This window comes from Pongo pygmaeus, chromosome 1, assembly GCF_028885625.2.
Source record: "Pongo pygmaeus isolate AG05252 chromosome 1, NHGRI_mPonPyg2-v2.0_pri, whole genome shotgun sequence".
Classification (NCBI taxonomy): Eukaryota; Metazoa; Chordata; class Mammalia; order Primates; family Hominidae; genus Pongo; species Pongo pygmaeus.
The window spans coordinates 25,764,573-25,774,942 of NC_072373.2; the positions used below are offsets into that span (position 1 = coordinate 25,764,573).

Genomic DNA, 10,370 nt, shown 5'->3' on the forward strand with positions numbered 1-10,370 from the left:
TCTGAAAGTCAGTTACACAAAGTTGTAAACAGATAATAGCTTAAAGTGTTACTCTTCTCTCCTAGACTCCTACAGAACAACCAGGGACAATCAGCTTCACAGGAACCTATCCTCCCTGCTGACTATGTAATTTGCATAATTTATAGGGCTGGGTGGGAAATGAAAATGTGCTTATCTTGTTAAAAATCCAGGAAAAAACCTGTAATTAAAATACTAAAATATAAAGCCTGTGCAGTGGCTCACACCTGTAATCCCAGCACTTTGGGAGGCTGAGGTGGGCGGATCACTTGAGGTCAGGAGTTCAAGACCAGCCTGGTCAACATGGTGAAACCCTGTCTCTACTAAAAAGACAAAAATTAGCTGGGCATGGTGGTGGGGCGCCTCTAATCTCAGCTACTTGGGAGGCAAGAAAAGCTTGAACCTGGGAGGTGGGGATTGAAGTGAGCCAAGATCGTGCCACTGCACTCCATCCTGGGCAGCAGAGTGAGACTCTTGTCTCAAAACAAACAAATGAACAAACCCCTAAAATATAAAGCTTTTTTTTAAAAAATAATTTTTATTTATAAAATGTAATGGGGATAATAGTGATATATGAGTAATGACATAAACCTACAAATTGCAAAAATGTACCATTTTTTTGTTCCACCAATTTATATAATACAATGGAAAATAATACTTTATTAATGTGAAATCTTGATTGGTCATAAGATTTTTCTGACTCACTTCTCTTCAAATCATTTCTAAAGCCATCAAAATTTATATTTTCTGTTTTTTTTTAAAAGAGGGGCTATGCTAATCTTCTCTGTACTGTTCCAATTTTAGTATATGTGCTGCTGAAGTGAGCACCAAAATTTATATTTTCAAGATGATGACAGTAGAGTAAGAAATAAAAATAAAATCCTAAGCCTCCCAACTGACTGAATGGAGTGCCTCTCAGCCAAGGGAACCCCAGAGGAACCTTAAAAACTGAGTTCCCAGCCATAGGGGATGGGAGGTCAGACACACCTCAATATGCCCTATCCTTATTCATCTTTAACCAGAAATTTTTCCTAAGGAGTACACAGAAATCAGCCCTGGGGAACAAGAAACAGACGACTCATTACTTTATTGCCTTTAGCCAGTCATCTGAGGCCGTGACTGGACTCCCCCTTCCTTTTTGTGTTTTTTTTTTTTTTTTTTTTTGAGACGGAGTCTTGCTCTGTTGCCCAGGCTGGAGTGCAGTGGCGTGATCTCGGCTCACTGCAAGCTCCATCTCCCGGGTTCACGCCATTCTCCTGCCTCAGCCTCCCGAGTAGCTGGGACTACAGGTGCCCACCACCACGCCCGGCTATTTTTTGTATTTTTAGTAGAGACGGGGTTTCACCGTGTTAGCCAGGATGGTCTTGAAGATCTCCTGACCTCGTGATTCACCTGCCTCAGCCTCCCAAAGTGCTGGGATTACAGGTGTGAGCCACCGTGCCTGGCCTTTTTGTGGTTTTAACACAGCAACTAACCAGCATTCCTTCCTGATAAGAGATCACTGACCACAGAGTGGTTCTCAGCAGTCTGCAGAAGATGCACGTTGAGGGTTTTTGTGTTCTCTGTTTCACCTTTTGATGTCAGAGGGCCAAAAACCACCCTCGGATCATGCAAGCACCATCATTTTTTGAACATGTGACACATGAAGAGGCATGAAGCCCAATTGCACATGTGCATGTTTCTCTTTTCATAAATATTCATGACTCCTCCTATCATGTACTAAATATGTATACTTAGCCAAGCCATTCATTATACATTCTTGTTTTATCCATCCCTGCCTTGAAGTACCTGTTTCTGACTTCGGTCAGAGGCTACACTTCCCAGCCTGTAGGAATGGCCACCTTGCAGATTGCAACAGTTTATGAGAAATAAAGCTCTTACTTCAAAATTTATGAACCTCACCACTCTTTAGTTGACAAGAGTATTAACTTAAGCATGGGGCGCCTCTTGGAGCAGGGCCGTTATGACTGCATAGGTTGCTGCCCATGAAGCTAGCTAGCCCTGCTGACCTTGTTGCTGGTTTTCCAGGAGTAGATTGTGCTTGGTGTACAGAGTATTTGTTAGGAATCAACTTCTGTGGATGAGAGGAGGAGGACGTAGTCCTGGGCAGAGGAAAAGTCAAAATGTGATGCAATTGTGACAAAGCTTTGGACATTCCTATGGGATGTTCCAGACCGTACATGGCCCATCAGAGGTGCTATATTGAGCCAAAATGTCTGTGTCTTTATACCTTGCTTCTATCAGTCACTGGATGTGAACTGCCCCAACTTTGGGGTGTGGGATTACAGAAAGTTTCCAGGTCTCAGATCCTTTAGAGTTTGTCTCAGTTGCAGAGAGCTAACTCAACTGAGGGCATGGCCCTCCCAGGCTGAGCAACATCCTGCTTTCTCTTCTGAAGAAAATAGTAGCAAACCAAATCCAGCTCTCTATATATGATAATATATCACAGCCAATAGCTGAGGTCAAGAATAGTAGATTGACCATGTGTTGTGACTCACGCCTGTAATTCCAGCACTTTGAGGTGAAGGTGGGAGGATCACTTGAGGCCAGGAGTTTGAGACCAGCTGGGCAACATAGTGAGACTCTGTTTTTTTTAATATAGTGAGACTCTGTTTTTTTTTAATTTTTAATATAAAAATTAAAAAAAATTAGGCTGGTATGGTAATGTGTGCCTGTAATCCCAGCTACTTGGGAGGCTGAGGTGGAAGGATCACTTGAGCCTGGGACGTTCAGGCTGCAGTGAGACATGATCGTGCCACTGCACTCCAGCCTGGGTGACAGAGCAAGACCCTGTCTCAAAAAAAAAAAAAAAAAAGGAAATTGCTTTAACATTAAGGAATCAGAGAATCAGTCACCAATGGATTGATATATATTAACAGAATGATGCATAAAGATACAGATATAGAAAGGTTGAAAATAAAACGATGGAATAAGATATACTATGTGAACATTGATGAGAAGGAAATTGGCATAACTATATTAATATCAGACATAATACTTTAAGACAAAAATCATTATTGGAGATAGAATGGGGTTGTTTGTGATGACAGAGGCTCAAATCATGAAGAATGTTAAAAAGGAAGAGGGATGATGACTCAAGGGAAGAGCAGTGAAGACTGTGGAGGAAATTGTGTGTTTCCAGGAAGCTCCAGGCTCCTCACATTTCTCCCACCAGCCAGCAGATAGATATTCCATAATTTAATTTCTTTAGCTTAGTGCTTTATTGTATAGTTAAAATTAAAAAAAAGAAAGCAAGAAAGGAAGGAGCTATCAAGTTATGAAAGGACATTGAAGAAACTTAAATGCATATTACTAAGTGAAATAAGTTGTATTAGTCTGTTTTCATGCTGCTGAAAAAGACATGTCCAAGATGGGGTAATTTATAAAGAAAAAGAGGTTTAATGGACTGACAGTTTCACATGGCTGGGGGGGCCTCACAATCATTGCAGAAGGTGAAAGGCACGTCTTACATGGCGGCAGAAAAGAGAGACCTTGTGCAGGGAAACTCCCGTTTTTAAAACCATTAGATCTTGTGAGACTGATTCACTATCATGAGAACAGCACTGCAAAGACCCGCAAAAATCATTATTAGAGATAGAATGGGGTTGTTTGTGATGATATAGGCTCAAATCATTTTCCCCTATGATTCAATTACCTCCCACCGGGTCCCTCCCACAACATGTGGGAATTGTGGGAGCTACAATTCAAGATGAGATTTGGGTGGGGACACAGCCAAACCATATCACTAGTCCATCTGAAAAGGCTACATAACATATAATTCCAAATATATGACATTCCGGAAAAGGCAGAACAATGGAGACAGTAAAAAAAAAAAAAGATTTCTGGGTGTTTGGTGAGGGGTAGATGAACAGGCAAAGCACAGAGGATTTTTAGGGCAGTGAAATTACTCTGTCTGATACTCTAATGGTGGATACATATTATCATATATTTGTCAAAACCCATAAAATATACCATACTAAGAGGGAACCCTGATGTAAACTACAGTGATAATGACATGTCAACATAGGTTCATTGATTTTAACAAATGTACCTCACTAGTGTGAGACGTTAATAATTGGGAAGCTGTGTGTGTGTGAACATCTTACTTTCCTCTCATTTTTTTGTAAAGCTAAAACTGCTCTGAAAAATAAAACTATTAATTAAAAAAATTAATAGGAGGCTGTGTACAGAGATTCTTTTTGTACAAGGAAAAAAACCAACTCAAATTAAGCCAAAAACAAAAGTAAATGCATGATAGGTCTTGGTCCTGCTGCTTGATGACTTAAATCTAAGGTTATGGCAAAACATCTGAAGCTCATTGCCAGGCTGTGATGGTGCAGGACCCTAAACAGAATGCTCACAATGGAGGGGCTCATGACATTAAGCCACAGAGGCACTATGAGAAGCTTGCCACAGGTGACAGCAGCAGAGCTGTGAAACTTGCCTGTGGATCTATAATTTGGAAGTGGCCCATAAGATGAACTCCATGGGAAAGAGTTGGGCAGATAGATCCATGGCAGGGCTGCTGAGTCCTGTGTGTAGGACACCCAATGCAAAAACCTCATCCATTTTGTGCTGTCGCCTCTTTTCTTCCTCCAAAAACCCATATGATGTATATTTCTCTTACCGTTTTTCCCTGCAGTAAACCTAATCCTATAGATGCAGGAAGGCCTGTATATACAGAAGCAATCCCTGCAGTCAGCAATGGAGCCTCTCTTCCATTAAGTGACAGAAAAACTGAGGCCCAAAATAGTCTAGGAGTAGAATGATGGTTGCTGGAGGATACAAGGAGTGGGAAATGTGGAGTTGGTGTTCAATGGAGATAAAGCTGCAGTCTTGGAAGATGAAAAGATGAAACCTGCGGTTTTGGAGATGGATGGTGTGATGGTTGCACAATAATGCGAAGGTACTTAGTGCCACTGCACTGTACACTTAAATGCTAAACCTAGTACATTTTGTGTTATATATATTTTATCACGGTAAAAAAAGTCCAGAGTAAATGCATGCTAAAGATTCTGGAATGTCATTGTAAAACCAAGGTAGAATATGCATGCCTCAGGAATAACCTAAATAGAGACTCAGATAACACTGGGATCCCCTTTTCAAGGTGGGAGGAAAAGTGCCCAAGCTTTATTTTTCACAGCTTCAACCATCAGATCCAAGTCCAAAAATCTAGGGAAAAAACTCATTGACCCGTGTTGGGTCAGGTACAGTCTCCCATATCAATCAACTATGCACAGAAGGTGCCCATGCCACCAGGACTGTGGGGTGTGTGGTGGCCAATTTTGGTAAATACTCCAAGTGGTTTTGAAAAGAACATGGACTTTGCTGCTGTTTGGTGCAGTATTCTACATATACTAAGGAGGCTAAGTTTGTTAATTGTGTTATTCAAATCTTCTATATCCTTATTGGTATTTTTGTCTGCTTGTTCTATCTGTTACTAAGAGTATTGTATTAAAATCTCATATTAAGATTGCATATTTTCCTTTTTGTCTTGCCAATTTTTATTGTACATATTTTGTGGCTATGTTGTTATAAGCATACAGTTTTACTACATCTTCCCAATGAAATGATTTTTCCTGATTATGAAATGTTTCTCTTTATTTTGTGGCTATGTTGTTATAAGTATACAGTTTTACTACATCTTCCCAATGAAATGATCTTTCATGATTATGAAATGTTTCTCTTTATCACTAATAATGCTTCTTGCCTCAGGGTCTTCTTTTTCTGATATTATATAGCTATATCAGCTTTCTTTTGGTGTTTGCATGCATTTCTTTCTGTACTTTTATTTTTAACTTTTCTATATCTTTATAGTTAAGCTATGTCCCTTTGTTGCTTTTAACTAGGCTGAGAATTTTTTTTAATGTAGTCATTTAGATTTAGTGGAATTACTAATATATTTGTATGTAAACCTACTTTCTTCTTTTTGCTTTTTGTTTGTCCCTTCACGTCTATGTTTTCCTTTCTCTCCTTTTTTTTTTTTTGCTTTCTTTTGGATTAACTATTTTTTATTATTTCATTTCACCATTAGAGTGGTTTTTACTATCCTTTTGGTGGTTATCCAAAATGTCAATAATGCAGAGGCTAAGAAACTCTGACTAACCTCTTATTTTCTCTAAACTGGCAGTAAAATCTAGAGGTTTGATTGGATTCAGTTTATTTTTTGGGGGGAGGACAGAGGTCTTCACAGATGAACCTATATTGTACATCGTATTATATGAGAAGGCAATAATGTCCCATGCATAGATGCACAGATTAATAAGTGGGCTTAGGTGTTTCAGTCAGATCCATGTATTATAAAGTTCTCTATTAGTCTTTCATCTAATTGTGTTAGCATCCATTGGTGATGGCTACCTAGACTCATTATTTCATTAAGGGTTGCAAGACAGTGACTCCTCTATCACTTGTTCTCCTATTCGCTGCAATTCTTAAGAAGAGCATTGCCTTGCCAACTGCTTACAGTCCACACAGGAAAGGTAGGATAAATGCATGATTGATGAAGCAGGAAAGGAGTGTTACTATGCAACATTACACCAAGCCCTTGGTTTTAAATTAATCTGAGGCCTATTGGAGGAAACAGACATCTAGGGGGCAGCAGAGACCACCAGTTGCTGGAGCCATCATTGATACCTTTAACATGCGTTACCTCTGACTGCTGTCGCTGCGCAGTTTAATTTCAGCTGGCTAGAATCCCAGCTGCTCTGAGAGGCCATATTCCCTTGCTGGCTGCAGTGAGGAGCTGGGGTTGTCTCTGGTGCCTCCTGGTCCTTGTTACCTGCTGCTGGAAGGTGAGGGAGTATCTCACCTGGGACTAGCAGAGGAACCCAGCAGTCCTGTGTTGGGGCTAAGGGGGAGATGTGGAGGGGAGAGTGGACTCTGTCTGTGACAAGAATGCAGACTCCATCAGTTCAACTCCCTGGGTGCATTCTACATAAAGTGATCGTTTGTCACTTTAAACAGTGTCAATATGGTATATTGGATAAACATGTGGGCTTTTAGCTAACACACTTGGGTTCCAATCCTACTCCTGCTACTGAGGAACTGTGGATGAAGCTCAGCTTTCTCACCTGTAGAATGCGGCTGGTGATAGTTGCTATTGCACGGCATCGTTGCAGAAGCTGGAGACGGTGTGTGTAAAGGGGTCAGCCGGGGACCTGATGAGCAGGCGTGTGTGTGCACTTGTGTGGTGTCGGAGTAGGGAGCCCCTCACTGTTCCCTGGTGAGGCTTGGCTCAGCTCCCAGGCTGATAGCTGTGTTCAATGCCCAGCAGCCTTTCGCCTCCAGAGAAGTGTAGCTAGACATGGTGCACAGGAGGGCTGGGCTCCGGGCTCCCATGCCTTCTGTGTCAGATGAGCGCAGGAAGACCCAGGGTTAAAGTGACTTCTCCAGGTCACTCAAGAATGTGGCAGAGCAGAGGCTGGAATCTAGATTTGCAGACTCTCAGTCTTGAGCTTGTATTGGCTGCATCTAAGTTACTATTTTCTCTGGATACTCTTATTGCTTCTCAAAATCCTTAGGTTGTCTTGGTTTAAGTTGTAGTCGCAAACATTTTCAGACTCACACATGAAATGAGCCCTCAGTATACATGTGTACTTTAATTCATACAATTATACTAATCACGGGCTTAACTATATCTCTTACCAGTCCAAGAGTGTGAAATACAAAGTTTGAATATGACTTATATATTTAGCTAATTATTAATTCATCAAGCATGTATTGAACTCATATTATGTGCCAGCTACTAAGTCACAGAAAGAAATTTGAGATAGGCTGGGCGCTGTGGCTCATGCCTATAATCCGAGCACTTTGGGAGGCTGAGGCGGGTGGATGACCTGAGGTCAGGAGTTTGAGACCAGCCTTGCCCACATGGTGAAAACCCATTTCTACTAAAAATACGAAAATTAGCTGAGTGTGGTGGTGTGCACCTGTAATCCCTACGCGGGAGGCTGAGGTAGGAGAATGGCTCACACCCGGGAGGTGGAGGTTGCAGTGAGCCAAGATTGTGCCATGCCACTGCACTCCAACCTGGGAGATGGAGCGAGACTGCATCTCAAAAAAAAAAAAAAAAAAAAAAGAAATTTGAGATAAAGGGAATAGAGACATAAGGATGAAAAATACAGTCCCTGCACGCAAGGAATTTCAACTTTAATGGGAGTAGTGGAGAAGATACGGAATGGAGAAGCCAACCACTGATTACAATTAGGTGAGATGCACGGGCTAGCCTTTACCTTGAGAGATGTTCTGGAGGAGTGATATTTGAACTTAACCCAGCAAGGTGAGTCATACCTAAGCAGGGAGAGACCAGAGTGACTGTCCTTGCAGCCAGAAAGAGCATAGAGGTGTGAAAAGGCCTTGTGGGTTTGGGGTACTTTTCCAATGTTAGTTCTGCATGGAGGAGATATGGGCAGACAGGTCTGTGATGGTGACAGGGCTGGGACAGCCAGACGCTGAGGGTCATGGTGCTGTACCAAGGAGTTGGGCTATCATCTTTAAGGCAAGGTGAGGAGCATTGAAGTACCTTAAGTGACAGGATCAGACTGTGGAGATGGGAGGGATTTGAGAAATTTGGGAGGCTATTGCTGTGCTGCCGGCTAGAAGGACTAAAGAATTGTACTTAAGTCATGGCTGTGGGGATGGAGAGGAAAGAAATGACTCAAGGGATGGTTACAAGAAAGATTGGACAGGACATGTGTTTAAACAGTGACCATGGGAAGGATCTGCAGCAGTGTTTTGGAACGAACCTTGAGAAATTGCTACCATCTGCCCGAGTTCCCACCTGGCTATTACAGGTTCAGCTTGAGGCATTTCTCTAAAATTCCTTGTAAATTGAAAGTCTAACAAGAACCTATACTAACAAGAACCTGTTAACGTTTTATCTTCCTTTGCCTTCCCTTTGAAAACCCAGTGGAGAACTCAGTGTTCTCTTTGGACTAGTGACTGGGGAGCTGGGGACGGGAAATGAGGCTCTTTCCAAGTGTAGCCTAGACCGTAACTGCAAGGGAGACTGACTGAGGGGCTGTGGATACCACCTTCCTAGCTGATTTCACCGCCAGGCCTGCTGTGGGAACAGGCTTGTTAGATTTGAGGCTCCTTGGGCAGGATTCTTAACTCGTAAATATCTCCCTCTCTACCTGCTGTGGGGATTTCTTTTTTTACTGTCCATGTTCAAAATTGGATTAATTGTAATCCTTGATTCATAATACTCTCATTATTATTAGTCAACACATGGCTTTCTTTACTTTTCTTTTCTTTCTTTTTGTTTTTTTTTTTTTGAGACAGAGCCTCACTCTGTCACCAGGCTGGAGCGCGGTGGTGCGATCTCAGTTCACTGCAACTTCTGCCTCCCAGGTTCAAGCAATTCTCCTGCCTCAGCCTCCCGAGTAGCTGGGATTACAGGCACGCACCACCACGTCTGGCTAATTTTGTATTTTTAGTAGAGATGGGCTTTCACCATGTTAGCCAGGATGGTCTCGATCTCTTGACCTCATGATCCACCCGCCTCGGCCTTCCAAAGTATGGGGATTATAGGCGTGAGCCACCGTGCCTAGCCAAAGCATGGCTTTCTTTAATTTCTTTAAGTTATTATTAGTGGTATGACGAACTGGGTGCAGTAGCTCATGCCTGTAGTTCCAGCTCTCTGGGAGGCCAAGGTGGGAGGGTCACTTGAGCCCAGGAGTTTGAGATCAGCTTGGGCAACATAGGGAGAGCCCCATCTGTACAAAAAAATACAAAAAATTAGCCAGGCATGGCGGTGTGTGCCTGTGGTCCCAGCTACGTGGTAGGCTGAGATGGGAGGATCAATTGAGCTCGAGAGGTCAAGGCTGCAGTGAGCCACGATCACACCACTGCACTCCAGCCTAGGCAACACTGTGAGACTGTCTCAAAAACAAAACAAAAAGTGTGATGAATTCCTATGTATCCACTACCCAATCCGAGAACTAAAAAATTACCTGAAACTTATATCTCTCTGTATGCTCCTTCCTCACTTCGTTTCCCACTCTTCAGGGTGAAAGAGACCACTATTCTGATCTTTGTGTATATATTTTCTTCTTTTCATGAGTTTTATTTCATATATTTGTATGCATATGTTATATTTTCCACATTCAAAATTTCTCCACTAAACAGGGAAAAGAGAAAGACCCTTTACATGGAGAAGAGCTAATATGTACTCCTTGAAAATAGAGCCTGGCAGCTTCCTATATATAATTCTTATTAAAAATATTAAAAATTGGCTGAGTGCAGTGGTTCACACCTATAATCCCAGCACTTTTGGAGGCCGAGGCGAGCAGATCACTTGAGGTCAAGAGTTCGAGATCAGCCTGACCAACACGGTGAACCCCCCCAATCTC

The 10,370-nt window shown here is 42.1% G+C and overlaps 1 pseudogene; it reads right to left on the reverse strand.

The window, feature by feature from the left end:
- Positions 1 to 750: 750 nt before the first annotated feature.
- Positions 751 to 846, reverse strand: LOC129023393 (U6 spliceosomal RNA; annotated as a pseudogene).
- Between the last annotated feature and the right edge of the window lie 9,524 nt (positions 847 to 10,370).